At 46.1% G+C, this 20,269-nt stretch overlaps 1 long non-coding RNA gene across 1 annotated transcript in view; it reads right to left on the bottom strand.

Annotated features, from left to right (window-relative positions):
* Window positions 1–20,269, bottom strand: part of LOC146871258 (uncharacterized) — a 224,987-nt gene that overhangs the window by 20,137 nt on the left and 184,581 nt on the right. The window contains exon 2 of the long non-coding RNA XR_014959533.1: window positions 18,546–18,664. This is a non-coding gene — a long non-coding RNA (uncharacterized LOC146871258). The remainder of the gene's footprint in view (window positions 1–18,545; window positions 18,665–20,269) is intronic.

The following is a 20,269-nucleotide window of genomic DNA, read 5'->3' on the forward strand; positions in this document are numbered from 1 at the left end:
TGGCCTGAGATTCATTAAATGAGTGAACCCAATTCTAAAAATAAAACTCAATTTTTGGAAGCGGTGTTTAAGAGAAAGTTTTCCTTCTTCCTTCGTTTTGGACAATGTTCTACAGTTAGTTAGGGAGCGGATGTGTTCTTAAAGCAGGGTGATTTCAAACACCTCAAGAGTTCTCTGTATCATCCACAAGCCAACGGGTTAGTTGAACAAATGAAATGTTCTGGCTCAATGTGTTCAGTGGGCAATATCAAACAAATGTGTGGTGGTGAATGCTGTACATTCCACACTGTAGTTATATTGCACAACGTCTCACTTCCACCTGGACACCCACGACGACCCCAACACCACCGCCCTCCTAGAAAACCTCACCAACATAAGACGGAAGCAAATTGTCTCTGCCCCCACTCACACAGCAGGACACACACTCGACCCAGTCTTCGCAGGAGGAAACCGCATCTTCTTCAGCCACACCACAGAGCTCCTCTGGACTGATTACTGCTGTATCCACTGCACACTCGCACTCCCACGTAGAAACTGGAACAAAGTCTCTAAAGAACACTTTACCTGCACTCCACCCCCAACTACGACAGACACCAACACCACAGCAAACAACTCCACCAATAAAATTGACAACTGCACCAACACACTCGCCCCCCTCCAGAAGCCTACAGGGCGACACAAGAAAGCAAACTTGTTCACCATGACACTCCTAGAATTCAAGCGCTCCTGCCAAAAGTCTGGAAAAGACGTGGAGAAACAGCAAAACTCCAGAAACACGCACCGCCTACAAAACAGCCGCCACGGCTCACCACCAATTCATCAAATTCACAAAGAAGAATCCTCTCCAACACCCACTACTCCAAGGAACTCTTCTTCATCATCATACAGGAATTCGCCAAGCCCAACAGTGAGACCACAGACGTCCCTCCTTTCCAAGACCTCTGCAACAGACTCCGCTCCTTCTCTCACCTCAAGATCAAGACACTCTACGATAACTTTGACGACCAAGACCTCGGCACTCCCTCAACCCCTGCCCCCAGTGAGTCCACCCAACAGACCCTACTCCCTTGGACCCCACTCATGACAGAAGACACCCTAGAGACCATGAAGAGCATCCACTCCGCAGCACCTTCAGACCCCTGCAAGCCACACATCTTCCACAGGGTCGCCACAGCCATCGCACCCAAGCTATGTCAAACCATCAACTGCTCCCTCAAGACCGCCACATTCCCCAACAAATGCGCGCCGAAGTTAACCCCCTCCTAAAGAAACCCTCTGCAGACCTGACAGACCTTAATAACTTCAGGCCCATATCGCTGCTTCCTTTTGCAGCCAAGGTCATCGAAACGGCTGTCAACACCCAGCTAGCATACCTAATCGGAGCCAACAATATCCTAGACAACTCTCTATCGGGATTCCGCGGCTACCACAGCACCAAGACCGCCCTCCTTGCCACCACAGACGACATCCGAGCCCTCCCCGACCAAGGCCAGATGGCAGCCCTCATCCTCCTGGACCTATCAGCAGCCTTCGACACAGTCTCCCATCGCACACTAACCACCAGACTCCACGATGCCAGCATCCAAGAAAAGGCCCTAGACTGGATACGCTCATTCCTCACGGGGAGAACACAGAATAAGACTCCCGTCCTTCCTCTCAGAACCGACAGAGACTGGATGCTGAGTTCCCAAAAGATCCTCCCTCAGCCCCATCCTCTTCAACGTCTACATGACCCCTTCACAACCATCGTCAGAAACCATTGGCTCAACATAGTCTCTTATGCAGATGACACCCAACTCATCCTCTCCCTTACCAAGGTACCGGACGTCACCAGGCACAATTCCAAGAAGGGATGACAGCCGCCGCAACCTGGATGAAAAACATCTGCCTGAAACTCAACTAAGAAAAATCAGAGGTCCTAATCCTCAGTTCCACCTCCTCCGCATGGGACAACAGCTGGTGCCACCCGCCCTCAGAAACCCGCCCACACTGACAGACAATGCACGTAACCTTGGTATCGTACTAGACTCATCGCTCACTATGAATCGGCAGATCAACACAGTCTCCTACGCATGCTTCTAACACCCTCCGCATACTATGCAAAACATTCAAATGGATTCACCCCCCCAGACTCAGTCCAGGATAATGGTTACAGGCCCTCATCACCAGCAGACTAGACTACGGCAACACCCTCTATGCCAGAATCAACAAAAAACTCCTCTGCAACTTCAGAACACCCAAAATGCTGCAGCCAGACTAATCCTCCATATCCCACGGCACAACCACATCACCCAACACTTCTGCAACCTCCACTAGCTCCCTGTTGAAAGAAAAATAACTTTCAATTTGATCACACACACCTACAAGGCACTCCAAACTGCCTTGCCTTCCATACCACCAAGAGAAACCTTTGCTCAGCTGACCTCGCCCTAGCCACCGTCCCACACTTCTACAGGAGCCGAGCGGGTGGAAGGTTTTTCTCACACCTCGCAGCCTAGACCAGGAACGATCTCCCCCTTCACCTCCGGTGAAGCCTAACACTGCATCAATTCAGGAAAGACCTCAAGACCTGGCTCTTCGAATAACCCCTACGGAGCTGCATACACCCCACAGCGCCTTGAGACCCTAACGGGTGAGTAGTGCGCTTTACAAACCCTGATTGATTAATTGACTACACACAAAAATGTCTCCTTTTGGAAAGGCAGAAACCATCTTCGAAATTCTGTTCTGGGTGGATGTCCAAGTGGATGAAACAGGGTGTGGATATGAACGGCATTTTTGATGCGCTAAGTAAGAACGTGGCAGACGAAGAAAAAGGTTTAACAAAGGAAAAATGGGTGCAAGTTAGCTTTTAACTCATTCTAAGAAAGAGGGGAAATATGGTAAACCACTTGTTGACAAGGATTGTGGCAATGCTATCAGATTGAAAGGCCTCTTTTTTAGTGGAATAACAAATCGGACACGGAAATGAGCACACACCTAAAATAGAGACCCGTTGCTGATATGCTTGTTGAAAACAATACTGTTGTTGTTCCACTACAGAGGAATACTCGTGCCAGGAGGACCCTAATGAGGTTCTGGTAGATTTTGCCAGCATGCTCCACCTTTTTCTTTGTCGCTAATTGCGAACATTGTATATATAATTTTTATTTTATTTATTCAGTATGCTTTTACTTCTTGCTGCTCTTATTAATTTTTTACAGTATGTTTTTTGTATAGGAAAAGTCATGTGGAGTTGTGTGCTATGTTTCGGTTTCTTCTAGCTGCAGGCCTGTCCCTTTGTCCTTTTACCATGTCTACACTTAGTATTCTGATATCATTTAGAGCACAGGGAATTGAAAGTTATTCAGCAGCCCTGGGCTGGGGCGGTTTCACTGCTTTTTTCTTAATACACCTGCTGGTCTTGACCACATCTCTTAGCGTGTAATGGACTTTACCACATGCATTTCTGTTAGCCTTGCACAAAGCTGATACATCAGTTTTTAATTTGATTGAGTCCGATCCGGTATTTTGTGTACAGGGAAACAATGTAGATAGGAAACATTCGGAAAACCAATGATTACAAAGACTCGCATCAAAAGACAATAAAAGTTCAATGGCTCTGGGCTTGCATAACTGTCCGAAAACAGCCACAAGGTAAAGGGCATCTTCAGGAGAGGACTTAACCATTCCTTGAACCACTCTCCCAACATCTCCCTCTCTTATTCACTAACGTTAATGCATTATTTCCACAAAATTACTAATTGATACTCTTTCTCTACAGTTTATTCACACAACCGGCGGATTGTGCCATTATCCTTCCTGTGTGGAATCCACAGGCCCAGATGTAGTGTGTCTGTTGATCCCCTGGCCTGGTCCTAGGAGGATATAGTGGTTGAAGGTATAATGACAATTCCTCTGGGTTGCTCCCCAGCCAATCCATTGAGGTCTACTCAGCCACATTACAGTGGATAAGTGCATACAGGGTAGCTGTCTATTGCTCCTAGGTAGGTTGCACAGAGCACATACTAAGACAATTGTATCGTATAGTGCCTATTCCTTTGGTTTGCTCCTTGGTAGACGCTTTATAAAATATACTGTAGCTGTTTCTAAAAGTCCCTATTCCAATTGACTTCTCCTGCCCACTTCAAAGGACACGCTAGATCAGGTACTTACATGATGTCCATTTTTATGGTTTGCTTTCTTCCGCACCTGGCTGAGCTCGGCAATCATATGCTTTAGCTGGTGGTACAATCATTGGTTGCCCATCGCTCCACATCAGATGATATAACGTGCTTGATTACAGAATGCCAGATCTAATGGGTTGCTCCTATACTGCCTCTGCGTGGACTTGAAGGCATATACTACAGATGATAAAACATTGCACCCTGTCCCAAAGAGGAACATCCTTCACTTCTGAAGTAGGAACCCAACTCTATGTGATTATTTCAAGTCTGGTATACCGTGTAAAGAGTCCAGGGGTTCCCTTATAAGTGGATAATAAGTAATATTGCTCTACCAATCCCAAGGTGCTCTATTAGGGGTAGTAGTCGAGAAGCCTGAGACTTAATCGAGAGAAGTGCAAGACCTCTGCAAATACACACAATGATTAATAAATTACACACACAATTCGAGAAGGAGATCCACACGAATTTATAAAATTAGCAAGTATCTTTATATATGTTTAGGCATCAGAGAGCAATCTTTCAGGTAAGTACGTTTTCAAATATAAATTCTTTTCAGTTCCAAAAAAGGACATTTAGCGCAATTTTTGAGTTAGAGACTGTAATCCTATAGAAGGAAGAACATGTATTGTTAACATGTATTGTACAGTGACTTACAGGACCAATCTTCAGGAGTTTTTTTTCTTATTTGATTTTAACATGTTATGCAAAAGTAACAATAATGAACAACAAAAAGCGAGACATTGGCTTAACACCCCATATGCATTTACTTCCAATGGAAGGAAGCATTTGCGGTTATTACATTTGACACAATACACAAGTCATATGTTATATATACACAAGTACCTGTGAGTACAATACACAATTCGAGTATAACCAGCGGCCAAGTTTATCAATTGTTCAAAGGGTGCGACATGACATGTCGTCAGGGGTCCCCATATATCCTTGGGCCTAGAGGCTCTCGTCTTCTGCATAGAGTTCTAGCTGTGATTGAAATATACCAGAACCAGAATTCAGGTTGTTTTGGTGGGATTACCTTTGCTGCCCCAGTGCAGGGCTACACATCTTTTAGCTAATAGGACCACAGCTGTCTATTTACTCGAAGCAGGTGACATCTTTAACCAGTCTTAGCAATCAGATAGCTGTGTCGAAAGGTATAGATTCAGATATAATTTTAGTTAACGCCTCAATGACATGCATCCAATATTGACTTATAACATGACATGTCCATGTAGATGAATGGAATTAGCCCCGCCCTACTCCTGCACCTAATAAAATTATCATCAGCTCGTCGCCCATATTTCTATAATTTCGGAGGCGTGTAATATATTTGATGTAGAAACTTGAAATTAATGCTTCTTAAGTTGTAATTAGAGGTGAGGCTATGGGACTGTGTGAAACAAACTACAGTCTTCCTCACCCACACAGGGCTTAATTTGTGCCGGTGCTTTCCGGTGCTAAGCACCGGCACTTACTGTTTAGAGACTGGCCTAACAAAAGAAAACCCCACGAGCTGTTACAGGCTGTACGTAACCTGAAACTCGTGTTTTTAAGCACTGATAAAGTGAATGCACAATGCAGCTCCCTATGTGTGAACCCGGCGAGATTTACTCGCCCCGGAGGCACAAGGCAGTGTTTTACAATGTCATTTATATTTGCTTCATAAGATGACAGTCTGTTAAGTCCTCTCGCCTGGGGCGGGGTGGGGTGCACACAGCACCAGAGACAAGAGGCAGGGTTGATTTTGAGTAAACGCGTGAATCCCTCCCCCATCCCATGCTGGCCTAGAATGCTTATGCCTCAAAAAGCAGGGACTGGAGGAGGGGCCCACAGTGAATTTGGCAGTTGGCGCCATGCACGTGAGAGAAGTAACGGGTGCAGCCGGCCAGATAATTTTGTTTGCAACTCGAGCAAGGCTGCAGCCCCAGCCCACACGTCGCCATTGACCGGATTGACTGTCTCATGGTAGAGTGGGACATCTGCATTAGGTATGTGAAAATAGCATTAACACTTTACAGCATTAATGCTGTAAAGTGTAAACAGCGTGCTGCCATTTTAAAGTTTGGTGTGAAGATGCCATCCGAAGATGGTCTAACAATGCTCCAGGCCTCCCTGCACATTTAAAGTGAAGTTTGCATTAAGGATGGCAATGGAGGCCGCGAAGGCAGCATGCAGTTTCCACCTGAAGAGTATGCCTGTCATGCCCTGGTGAGCGAGGAAAGGAGGGAGGGAAATGAAAAATATTTAAAAAACGGTGTATATTACTAGTGAGACACTCTCACTCGCGTCCTCTGGAAAGCCGTAAGAGTTTTGAGAAGGTAGATGACCCCTAGCCCTGTGTTTGCTTCAACCGCACATTAAGTTCTCAAGGAGTTAAAACAAGCCTGTGTTAACATCTCGCCCAGCCCCCCCCCACTAATTTCTGGCTGAGAAAACGAATGCTAATCGCTGTTTACCTCTTTCAAAAATGCAAGCAGTCCGCATCTTTTATAAATGACATGAATTAAAACTCGTGCAATTGGGGATAGCTCTGAGCTACATCGTAGTGGTTTCTCCTGTCGGCCTGGCGCCACTAGGAATGGGGAATAACACCATAAAGTAGAACCCAGCTCCAGTGATGGAACAGACTTCAGAAAGGAGATTTGTTTTTAATCCTAATACAAGACTCAACATCTTTCAGCGGTTGTATGCGGTTTAAGAATAATACAACTCTGTAACAGGATGCTAAATGAATGAATGTGTATGTGAAACAATTCCTACGTGTTATTGTGTAATTTTCTGCTTTTTAAAACAAATAGCGAAAATCTACATTGCGTGACACATTGCTCTTAAAAGAGTACCGGGTACCTTGTAAGCAACTGGTTGCTAATGCATTGTTTATAGAAAAGATACTTTTTCAAACTGTCTGTTTTATTAACTGTAGTAAACAGCCAATCATATGAAAGCAACAGTAATCTGGGTACAGGAGCATCTATGCACCTGATTTGCACCCTTATGCTAAATGTAATGCCTCCTATACCCAGAACCGACTTGGTGCCTGTTATATACAAAAGATTTCGTCTTACTGATGCAAATTGTCCTTCATGCCAAAACATAAGAAAATGGTGACATAATTTTCTACAATGGGCATGTGTCAGGCTGATTTGTCACACTCAGGGTAAGATTGTTTGTAATAGTCTCCTACTAGCAGCATGCAGATGACTGATGCCAGAATAATCATACTCTTGCATTACAACAAACTGGGTTAAAGCAAGAAATACCACTTGAGTTAAAGTGGCGGTATGAAAAGTAATTTGCATATTCGCACCATCTTTGCTTTGCTCATGGTGCCATATGGTCGGATTACTAGGCCTTGTCTGATTGCTCCCTCTTTTTTTGGTGCCACACACTGAGCACCCCACTGCCCTTGAGATCAGGCTCATGGTGTGTAGCATGTACCATGGTGTACTGCAAACATGCTTCACTTGCGGCGCGCTTTCAGTTTTGTTAAGGCCTCAGACCTCGTTGCGCTGGTGCGTGTGCACACGTTTTCAAGCGCTTCAAGTTTGCCGAGTGCAGCCTGGGTCCAATGCGTGCTGAGCAGATTTTATCTCTGTAATGTTAATCGTAGCACCAGCCCCCGGACATCATGGTTTCACCACCCCTACAGCTCTCTGTTGTGGCTGCGCTTGCTGATGCATGTGCGCTTCTGTCAGCTCAGGTGAGATAGAGCTGCACTCACAGGAGGGACACTCATGGTCTGCAGCCCTACTGGAATTTCGGCAGCTGCTTCTGAAAGGCTTCTGGTCTGTGCAGGAGCAGCAGCACGATGTTTTAATTTCAAAATCCTGCCACCACCAAGAATTGCTTCTGCCACAGACCGAATTCATAATTCAGTGACCTCCATGACTTCCTGAACAGTGCTCCTCTCGCCTGGTCATGGAGATTCTTTGGTGGCTATGTCAGTCATGGTGAGACTGAGAGTGGGCGCCGTGTGTCTAAACGCAGGGCATAGCTCTGATAGCGTGTCACACTATGATCTCTCACCCTCACTACAAGCTGCAGATGGGCAAGGCTTCTCTTGTCTCCAGCACATCAGAACACTACTAGTCAGATCACCGGTTTGTAGTGAGTGACCCCACAGACTCCAGCTACAGCGACCAGGCTGAGCAGCAGGAATTATTTACCCAACACCCAGTGACTCTGTAGGTAAGTGAAAGATAAAGTGATGATTCATCATGTTCCTGCTGCAGAGAGATCAGTTGTCTGGTGCAACTTTTGACTCTGCAGTAGCACAGAGCCTAACATGCCTGCTGCACAGAACGTCTATTCTGCATATCACAGAAAAGTATTTTTATGTGGTTAGCTCAGGGGGTTACTGCTTTTGTCACATAGATTGTTTTGTTACTTGCAATTCATAAATTTCTATCCTGATCTACAGTAACCTTAAAACTGTTATCAAAGACTTCAGCTGCATGTAAAGTGCTATGCCAGAGATGGCCACCATATTGCCAAAGACAACTCAATAGGCCAATAATGGGTGCCATTGCGTGAATGCCACCTTTGTGTCAGGTCTAGACACCATTAATACTATGGATGCCCAAAATATATTAAAAACGGTAATCAGGGTGGCACCATAAGTTCAAGGATGAACTCAGTTTGTCAATGGTGGCCACCATTATACAATATGTGGCTACCTCAATTTGACAATGATGCTAATATCCGAACACTAGCCACCACTGTGTCTTGCCACCATTATGCCAGGGCTAGGCATTATAATGCATGTGAGTATTGTCCTTTCCCTAAATCGGCACATAGAGCACTGGAATGTTTCACTTGTCCCTTTTCAATGCACTTGCCATTTTAGCTAATTTATTCCAAAATTGTGCTTTAAATGCACTTTTAATTTAATCTTTTTAAAAATGTTCTCAGGGCAGGGGAACTTCCTATCTAAGCCTTACTTGGAGCAAGTCTCCCTTGCTTGAAATTCAGATCGGGTATTAAATCTGCCTTTCATCAGTGCCAGTTGAGGATGTGGGCGGAGCCAATAGAGAGATGGTGGAGCCAGTGGAGGAAGTGGGCGGAGCCAGGCGAAAGTGGGTGTGGCCTCCAGTTTTTTTTCCGAGCACCTGCACTTCATATTTTACAAATTAAGCACTGCACCCACAGTGTTTGTCAAAAAATAGTGTTCCAGCATTCCCTCGCCTTCAGTGGTCTGTGGCCTATCTGCCTGTACTGCCATATAAGCGGGCAATGAGATGCCTACGTGTGGCAGCGGTGAAAAGTACCTGCAATGCTTTGAGCACTGGGGGTTCATCCGGAAAGCTGGGTTTAAACATCACATCACCGCTATAAGCCTGCAATATATGAAGGTTGTGAGTGGGGATGACCTATAAATGTACCCCCGGGATAAACATCTACGATCCTTTGTAAACCAGCCTGTGCTAGAATTTTCAGTGCAATGTCTTCTTGAGATACTGAAATCTCAGCGTTTTGCCTTAAAGGCATTGCCGGTGCATACAGCAGCAGTCTCCCAACCTCACCACCCAGCCTCCACCATGCTGACAACGTGGACTGTAGAGGGTTGATTTCTAAGTGCATTATGTTCTTTCTTTTCTGTAATATGAGAGTCGACAGTGGAGTAGGATGGGCGTCGTCATATTCCACCACAATATGTGGTGTGTATTCATGTGCGGCGTGCTAATAATGTGCAAAGTGTGCTTGTGTACAGAGGTAATGTAGAGATAAGGCGCATTAAATCCACCCCCCTCGTACAGCAATGTGAGTACATCCCAGCCGATTTCGGTTGTTTGCGGGCCCAGAATAGTGTATTCAAAAGGGACTAGAGCCTCTTAAAGTGCATAGGAAGTGTAAAAGGAATGTTGACAAAGAGGTCCACGAAATTGGGCAAGATGACCATTTTTCAGGATCTCTATGTAACCAAATCCCCAGATATTTGACCGGCTGAGTATCCCATACCAGCAGGAACTCCAACGAGCATTTTGGAGTCACCAATGTAAGTGGGAAGACAACCGATTTGCACCGATTAATACTGAGCCCAGAGTAATATTCAAATCTCACATATTTCTGTATAACTGGTGCCAAGTTGACAGAAGGATCTCGGGCGTATAGTACCATGCCGTCAGCATACAGTGATGCTGAGAGGACAGAGTCAAAATTTTAAGGCCGCCTTGGCGTGCCGCTGTCATGATAAAAGCCAACTGTTCTATGATTACAGCAAAGATAAAGGCAACAGGGGGCAGCCCTGCCGTGTTCTTTACCTATGTGAAAACCGTCAGAGACGTGTCCATTGATGCGGACTCCAGCCATCGGTATGATGTACAACAGCTTATATAGGCCCTGCTCTGCGCTCACCACCGATGCCCCGGCTTGAGGTGGTGCATTGTCGACTTGCAGCAACCGCAGAGCTGTTAAACGGTTATCTGTCAGTTGAATCAATCTTGTGCGTGTACTTACTTCATATATCATTCCCTTCAGCACATTTTTACTTTGCCAAGTCACACATGGTGCCAGCAGAGCCTGGGCGTCTCGAGATCGCAGTCAGCGGTTCCAGCTACTTCTGCATCCACCAGATCAGCTTTATATGCACTCGTCAACTGTCCCTTTGCAAATTAAGGGGGCCGCCCTGCCATGAGCCCCTTTGCACTCACGTGCCTTGCACCTGCTTATGGCACCTCAGCAGTCACTTAAGATCATTGACACCAGGGGTCGTGGGGCCAGGGCCAGATAATACAGAGCGTACAGCGCAAACAGTGCTCCGCTCTGCAGCCAAACAGAGGCCCACAGCAACAAGTGTCTATCACCTGCTCCAGGTAGCGCAGGCCTCTGCACGCTGGCACCTCTCTCGCCGCACCAATGCAGTCCTTGCTGTCACTTCACTGTTGGTGCCGTCCAGTGGCGGCTGGTGACATTTGAAAGTGGTGCGGCATTAAATTATGACAGTTCTGCACTGAGGCGAGCGAGCCTAGCGAGCAAGACTAAACAACCTTCGGGGGGATCGGGGGTTCTCCCCCGAGAAAATTTTGAAAAAATAGAGGATAAATGGAGCATTTTCAAGCAAATATGAGGAAGCAGGAAGGTTATTAATGCAATACACCCAGCAATGCCCCAGCCTCCTCCTTATGACCCCTATTACCCTCCCATCTCTCTCCTTTGCTTCTCTCCACCTCTCTCAAGGACCGGAAGAGCAGCAGCACTTTAATCAGGTCCTCTGGAATTATGCAACAGGAAGTACCAAATAATGCAGCAGGGTTGACTACATTTTACAGTGTAATGCAGGGTAGTATTTCATTATTATGTCACTTTCTGCACATGTTAACACTATGTAAGTAAGAAATGTGCCATATACATTGGCATCAAACTACGCACTTTCCCTGCTAACCGGAACGGTAAAAGGAATGAAAAAGATGCCGCGACACGCAAGTCTGACATATATCATCACATTGGTGACAAACTCACAAAGCACTTTTTTTTTTCGAGGGCACATAGTTATGAAATGCCAGAGCGGCCACTTTCACAGTGTGACCTGAAAATTACCACCAATCAGGTCAAGCTGTGCAATAAACCAGGACAGACGCAAATCGAATTACATGCTATACCATAGAGTTTCAGATCGAGGTTCATCATTCAAAATGCAAAATTCTTCTTAGTACTCAGCAACCTCAGAAAAAAGCAACACACATGAACCCTTCTTGCTTCCAGATATCAACCTTGTGGAGGATCAATGTGCTGGTTCACACAATCAAGGCAAACAAAAACACATTCAATAGCAGAAAACAGTTTTCCAGGAAAAGACACAGAGTCATTGTTCCAATATGGGTCACCTCTTTCTGTCAATTCTTGCTGTATTTCCAACATTCATATAACGTTTAAGTGGAGCGAGCAGTTACTTATTTCTCCGGCCTCACACTATTTTAAAGCGGCAGTGCTAAAGGAAAACAGACGTTGGTATAGAAAAGTAACTTTTCTCCTGGAGTCGACGTCATTACTAAGAAAATGTAATGCAAAGTTTCCTAATACTCTTATTTACAGAGGGACACAGTTGTGTGAAACAAAAGATTACATGGAACCAGTAGGCTATTTTACCCTGTGTCAAAACAACTAAAACGTGGGGAAAGGACAAAGTGAAAAACTGAAAATACAGAGATGTTTGCTTTTACACCAGCAGCACTGAGAGTAGGGAAACATCCTTGATCTTTGTAGATACAAAGGGGACCAATACCAATTGTGTCAAATTTTAAACTATCAACATTTCAGCATCGCGTCTCTGAGGAATCTCTATATCGTGGCTGGTGTAATGTAGTCCAGTGCCAGACTGGGTCGCCAGTGAGTAAATGCAGATTGACCCCTAAGCATTTTTCTTTAGCTGTTCTTCAGTTTGTGAACTCCTTTCAATCACTGAAACTTTGGAGAAGTACATCGTCTGGCTTTAATTTCATGTAATTAAACAGAAAATGAAATTGCAAAGTTTGCACCGAGAGTAGCAAATCTTTTTCAGAATTCCAATGGACAAATATTGCTTTAGATACTTCATCAGTGGACGTCTTCATTAACCCTTTGTGTGCATATCGCACTGCCCAATAACCTGGAGCGCTCATGTGCTTCGTTTTACAGAGGTACCCACAGCGGAGATAGACCAGGTCGTGCTAGGAGGTACACTAATTGTGAAAGATGAAGGGCCAGGTCGAAATTACACATAGAAGGAAGTTGAAAGCCCCCCAGATGTAGAGTGGGCATGTAGCGTAAAAGGTTTTAATCTTGCCCCCTCCGAATAAATAATTGAATGTCATCATCTATTTGCAAATAAGAACTTTGGGACTAAGAACTTGTGCTGTACTACGAAATAACCTGCTAAATAGATTATGACCTTAAGAAATACTATAACAAAAACGAGAACTATTCAATTCCTTTGCAGCCGCGCCTCGTGTCGTGTGGGGGGGGGGGGGGGTCACGCGGGGGGGGGGACGTTTTTTTAAATTAAATCCTACCTGTCCTGAGCAGGTCCGGGTCCACCGTCCGCGCCGCCTCGGGTCCGTTTCCGTTACTTCTGGCGCCTACTCACTGGAACAGCCCATCAGTGCTGGCATGCATTGCAAGCCCCCTCTCAGCCAATCCTGGTGCTGGAGCAGCACCAGGATTGGCTTAGAGCAGGCTTACGCTCCGCCCGCCTACCCATTGGAGACCGAGGTTTGAGCCTTGGCTCAACCCTCGCTCTCCTAATGGGCATGCGCCAGCCTTTGTAAACACGAGTGCGCATGTCTGGGCACGGTGCAAAAATCGCCCTCCGTCCCCACTCATGCGCACTTGTGTGCTGCTGGCTGCCTGTCAGTCAACATGACGCCAGACCGCCCACCCCTTCAGACTCTGAACGGGGTGGGCGGTCCAACGTCATTCTGACTGACAGTTCTCCCTCCCTCAGCGTCTCTGAACGTAAGTAAACTGAGAGTTTGCTTAAATTCAGAGACGCGGCAGACGCCGAGGAAGCTGCGGGCAGGGGAGCGGGCGGGGGGGCAACGCCCCAACGCCCCCAATGGACGGACCGCCACTGGTGCCGTCGTAAATAGTTCTGAGTGTTCCTTACCCGGGCCAAGGTAACCTCCGCTGCAGTTTATGGGCCGCGGTTCGCCACACTCTTCTTTGCTAGCCCCGCTCTCCCCACATGTCTTACCAGCCGCATGTGTAGATTCTCTGATAGTCACCTTCCAGTCCTCGGTGTAAGCCAGGCCGCAGCCCTCGCTCCACGCCACCACTTCCAAATCTGCGGCGCAGCTTTAGGCCCCAACCACGTCACCGTCTCCACACTACCCAGCAGCTCCAATGCGGTGCGTCCCTCGGCAATTAACTCCAGCAGCCAAGGAGCCGCTAATAACTCCCCCTGGATGGGCTAGTGCTTCATGAAGTGAAGTGCCAAAGCACTGCTGCCTTTGTAATGCAACCCCTAGCCTCTAGATGGCAGCCCCTGGTTTACACCCCTACTTTGGGTGGGAAAATTCAAAAAGATAGGTGATCTACCCACCTCTGCCAACCCCACTCCTCAGGCTGCGGGGGGAGCAGCCTTTGGTCACCGGGGAGGACTGTTGCCTTCAATAAAGACTCCAATCTCCGGAGGATAGCGGACCTGTGCAGTAGAAGCTGACTCCAAAGACTTCAGATCCAGGTGGATACCCACTCTGCACCCAACGCCCACAGCCCGTGTCTGAGTGGCTCACCTGTACAGTGAAGTCTCCCTTGCGATCCTAACCTCGTGTCCATTGTTGGGTGACCACTCCTGCCCTCCACGACGGCACCTGCAGTGTGAATCCAGAGCCCCCCCCAACCACCGCACCGGCTCTGGTAAGAAGACTCAGACGTCGAAAGGCACCCCTACACTCAAAGCCTATGGGCCTTGGTGAGCTGAACAGACTGTGTCCCCATTTTGTCCAGAGGGCATCACAGTCAACTGGAAGTGCCCATTTGGAGTGGAGAATGCAGATTTTTCTTTTGCTCCAGGGGTCAGACCTATCTACCAGTATCCTGATGCGAGATCGAAGGTACTCATATTTGGCTGCCCCTAACCTGCCAATCAGCTAAAAAAAAATTATTTGAAAACATACTTACCTTATTGAGAAGATCGTGGTCTTAAAATATAGTACAAACACAGTTAGATTTTTCTAAAATTAGTCTGGATCGCCTTCTGGAGTAGTGTGTCCATTATTGATCACTGTTGTGCAATATATGTTTTACACTCTTCTGTGTTAGGCCTAAGGCGGCTCGTCTACACTTCCACTAATAGACCACTTTGGGTTTACATTGAGGCCTGTACGCTTTCGGGGAACCCCTGGACTCTGTGCTCGGTATTACCACCTAGTGGCAATACCCCATATAAAGCCAGCTTCCTACAGCTTCCTACAGTGGGCATAACCCTGTCCCAGAATTCCTATGTAGGCCATCACAAACACGGCTACTTCTGAAAAATAGTGTCCACCTCAGTGTAGCTCACCTTAGGGGTGGTACTAGTGTGGAAGTGGCATGCCCACCTAACTGGCTAATTTTCCCACCTGACCAGGTGCCAAAGAAGGCTCTGGACAAGGGGGTTTGCTTGCTCTTGTGTGAGGGGGAGCCAGATTCACATTTCTAAGGCGGCAGCTCTTTGAAGCTTGCCGGCCTAGGAAGGCTAATCAGCCAGGCATCCTATGGGAGGGGTCGTTAAACCCTGTTCCCAGACATGCTTTTGTTCAGGGCCTCCTGAGAGTATAGGCTCTCACCCTAGGAGGTCAGAATAGTGTCTTGTGGCAGGCTGGAAGAAACCAGTCAGGGAGAACACCAGAAGCTGGTAGGTTTTCAGGGGCCACCTCTAAGGTGCCCTCTTTGTGCATGTACTGATAAATCAGTGTGGGTTTATCAATAGGAGCTGTTTGATACCAAACATCCCAATCTTCAGTGAAGCCATCATGTAGCTGGGGAACTCGTTTTCACCAGTGTCCAGCACATGTTTTAAAAAAATGACTTTCCTGGTCACTTGCACTGACAGTAATAGGACTTCCAGCACAGAGGGCATATCTGCTCATGCAGGTATGCTCTCACATGTAATATTGAGCACCCTGCCTTAGGGCTGACTTACAAATATTACAGGCAGTGTTAGGGGGCATGGCACAAAGGGATGTGTTTTCACTTTTATTTGCACCAAGACATGCAGTCTGCAATAGCAGCCTTGCATTTGCTTGGTGAGGGGTCCCTAATGGTGGAGCAATCTGTGCTGCTGCCCTTAGGGACTCTCTTTAATACATCAAGCCCTAGGTACCAGGGGTACCATTTACTAGGGACTTAGAGGTGGTAATGTTTTTGCCAACTGTGGGAGCAATTATACAGTTTTAGGAAAGAGCTCTGGCACGGGGCACCTGGTTAGCAGGAACCCAGTGCACTTCCAGTCGAAATCACATAAGTTACCAGGCAAAAGGTGGGTGCGATTATGTAAAAAAGGGCTACTTTCCTATATACGAGAACTTCTTTTGCTCATTCTCAGTGTAGTTTAAGCTGGGCATTTGAAACAAAACTGTCAGGCACAGGATGCATGATGGCACCAAACCATGCACAGTTGCATGCTTTCAGCAACATGGTATGAAGAATCTGAACACATTCTATCAAAAAGTTTCAGATATAGCCACACTATACTTTCTACTAAACCACACACTACAATCTAAAGCTGTACTGTCCTCTTACTCACTGCTTTTAATTTCGCATTTATGCCCAGGGTCAGTAAAAAAAAACACAATAAGAGCAGAAATCTGGCTATTACACAACTTAGAAAACTACCCAAATAAGCCACCTGACAAACACACACACAGACCATTCCACACATTGCACTCTATCAAGAGCTACCCATCCACAAATGTGCTTCAGCCCATCAGACGTATGAAGCACTTTCCAAGCAACTCCAATACAACAACACCTCACAGTGAACTGAGGCGCAGTATCTAGTTTGAGTCGAGGCTCATACCACTGAAACCACTCAGACTTAATGAGGCCCATTAAAGTGCTTCTAATGGATGGTTTTTCCTACAGCAGAATCTACTGCTCGACATACTAGTTCTGGCTGTCCTGATGGGAAGAGCAAATCATTTGTTCAAATACACCACAAGGTAGTTAAAACTTCAGCAGTAGCAACCAATTAAGCCATCAATCAATGGTCTGCAATATTAAAACAAGCATTGGCATAGCCAATAGGTCTCGCTTTTGGGACCTTATAAGTATTTAGTTATGCAGCACCATATCCTTGGTGCAACAACATCAACTGTTGCAGGGCTAAACACTTATAAGGTCCCAAAGGCGAGACCTATTGGCTATGCCAATGCTTGTTTTGGGAGATACCAAATTGACAATTTAGAGGCTATAAATCTATCTCTAAATATTGAATTTTAGATGGCTTAAGGCACTCACCCATGGATCTGGCTGCTCTAGTTGTGTGTTATATATATTAGGCAAATCCATGTAAAATGTATACAAATAAAAAAAAATCTACACACATCAGCGATAATCAATGCTTACATCAAACAGTAAAAAAATGGGACATAAGCCAAAACGGTACATGCTGTTTGTAAATAGTATATGCTGAACCACTGGTGCAGGTTTCAAACCACATGCCCAAATGGAGTATACGAAGCTTGAATAAAACGGAGACTGAATGGAGAGTGCGGGCCTGCTTTGTTGTGCCTCCAGCAGCTGATGTGGAAGGCATGTGCAGAGAGGAATACACAGAGAGGAGCAGAGAGGGTGCGGAGGTGAGGGGTAATGCACATTTGAGATGGCCCGCAACTTATGCCCAATAATGTTGAATGACTTAAATAAAACAATTTGATTGTCTTCTAAAAAATGGCGATTACGATACCAAAAGGAGAAATCCACGGGTGTATTGTTCACAAGTGTAAAACTTTAATTTTAGCAATTTTCTATGAAATACAAACAACTTCTGGAAAGAGTACATCAACATTCTTCAAAATAGCAGCAGCAAAGTCATTGTGCAAGTGTCCCTGCTACCAGTTGCTAAACTTTTTGGAGTGCCCTCTGACGACAATGCTAATTTCGAATTTATCTATTGCTTAATGTTGCAGAATTGCTTCTTAAAAGTGCAGTAAATAGTAAATGTTATTATCCAAATGAATGCAACTCGATTTATCGACCTCAAAAAGATGAGACTTAACCGAGATTCAAACTTCGTCACTGGCAAGTCACACCAGGAAGAACTTAATTTGCCAGGTTGGCAAGTTCAACTCTGAAATTGTAAGTTGTGTCACTAAAAACGAGCAACTCCTCTCCTATGCCACCATGAATACCTGCATGGATAAATGTACTAATATTGTTTCTATTTACGGTATTGCATTTTCTTGTACTCTCTACTTGGTTGTAGTAAGATGAATACCATTACTTCAACAGTATGAAAGGTAACAGACTAGTAAAGACAAGCACCAGAAAATGTCTACTGTCTGAGGCGGCATTGGCTTAGTCGGAAGTGAATTGCTCCTTGAAGAATTCACATCAGATGCTTCCGAAGTTAAGAATAACAAGCTAACGAGGAGGGAGGGGGAGAAGGGAGGAGGGTAGTGAGAGCAGACAGCAAGGGGATGGAGGAGCATGATTCACGCGCTGGAAGGCTTAATGAGCCATGACAGAAAGGCAGATGGTGGCTGCGCGCGTGTACGCTCACCTGCACGCAAGCTTTAGGCCACCAAAAGCCTGTGGCAGCACTTTGGAAACTAATACACTAAATATCTAGCAGAGCAGCGCATGCGCTGCCTGGGCGAGACCTAAAAACTACTACATCCCACAGCAAAAGGTTCCAAAATGACACCCTAGCACCCCTGTCCACCCACCAAGAGGAACATTCAATAGTGATGTTGAATCCCTTACCTCTTGGAGACAGTAGCAGGTCAGACCGGGTCTGAGCCCCAGGCCTCCCTCAGGCTGGCTGACAGCTGAATTCCCTCTTGAATCGGGGATGGAAGATGGGCATGCAAAGGAAGTCAAACCTATATTTTAAAGTGAAACAAAAACAAACATTTAAAACAAAAGGCATTGAAGGTTAGATGCAGGCTGGGCCCAAATAGGAAGTTTAAAATTAAAAACATTGGTAATACAAGGATGGTTTAGCAATGGGAATATGTAAACCTCCAAACAATTAACCGTCACCCTAAGCTATTTTTTCAGTAAGGTCTTACACTTGGTGTCTTTGTACATGTAAGTGTGAATTTCACGTCAATCAATTCATAGTCACACTGCTTTTCCTTTAAACTCAGCGAACAAGATCAGAAAACATCTAGTTTTTTTACATCAGCTTAAATATGATTTTCATGCTGTCAGTTAAGTTGATAAAGGCATGTGGCAAATTTAATGTATACATTAGGAATGAATTCTGCTGGACTGTCAACTGTCAACTTGCTTACTTTGCCACTGGATTCAAGCAAGCCTGGCTGAAGACGGCTGAAATGCCAGAAACCGGTCCTAGGAAGCTTGTTTCCGGTCCAGGGAAGGCATGGTTTGGCAGTTCGGGCTGGACTGTTCCCATGAGGCACAGGATCAAACTGATTTGCATATGACCATGTCTGAACTGGGGTGGCAGAGTGGGCTAAAGAACGGTGATTGATCAAACCCAGATCTGTTGACTGGGTGTGAGTGTTTGATTGGTTCTGATGCTCCGTCCATCACCACCCTCTTTTGTACTGCTTTGTTCGCCATAAGTTGGCAGGGTATGCTCAGACGTGAGTCCCTTGCTCACTTTGCCACTGGATTCAAGCAAGCCTGGCTGAAGACGGCTGAAATGCCAGAAACCGGTCCTAGGAAGCTTGTTTCCGGTCCAGGGAAGGCATGGTTTGGCAGTTCGGGCTGGACTTTTCCCATGAGGCACAGGATCAGACTGATTTGCATATGACCATGTCTGAACTGGGGTGGCAGAGTGGGCTAAAGAACGGTGATGGATCAAACCCAGATCTGTTGACTGGGTGTGAGTGTTTGATTGGTTCTGATGCTTCGTCCATCACCACCCCCTTTTGTACTGCTTTGTTCGCCATAAGTTGGCAGGGTATGCTCAGACGTGAGTCCCTTGCTCACTTTGCCACTGGATTCAAGCAAGCCTGGCTGAAGACGGCTGAAATGCCAGAAACCGGTCCTAGGAAGCTTGTTTCCGGTCCAGGGAAGGCATGGTTTGGCAGTTCGGGCTGGACTGTTCCCATGAGGCACAGGATCAGACTGATTTGCATATGACCATGTCTGAACTGGGGTGGCAGAGTGGGCTAAAGAACGGTGATGGATCAAACCCAGATCTGTTGACTGGGTGTGAGTGTTTGATTGGTTCTGATGCTCTGTCCATCACCACCCCCTTTTGTACTGCTTTGTTCGCCATAAGTTGGCAGGGTATGCTCAGACGTGAGTCCCTTGCTCACTTTGCCACTGGATTCAAGCAAGCCTGGCTGAAGACGGCTGAAATGCCAGAAACCGGTCCTAGGAAGCTTGTTTCCGGTCCAGGGAAGGCATGGTTGGGCAGTTCGGGCTGGACTGTTCCCATGAGGCACAGGATCAGACTGATTTGCATATGACCATGTCCGAACAGGGGTGGCAGAGTGGGCTAAAGAACGGTG

This window comes from Triturus cristatus, chromosome 1_1 (assembly GCF_964204655.1).
Source record: "Triturus cristatus chromosome 1_1, aTriCri1.1, whole genome shotgun sequence".
In the NCBI taxonomy this organism is placed as follows: domain Eukaryota; kingdom Metazoa; phylum Chordata; class Amphibia; order Caudata; family Salamandridae; genus Triturus; species Triturus cristatus.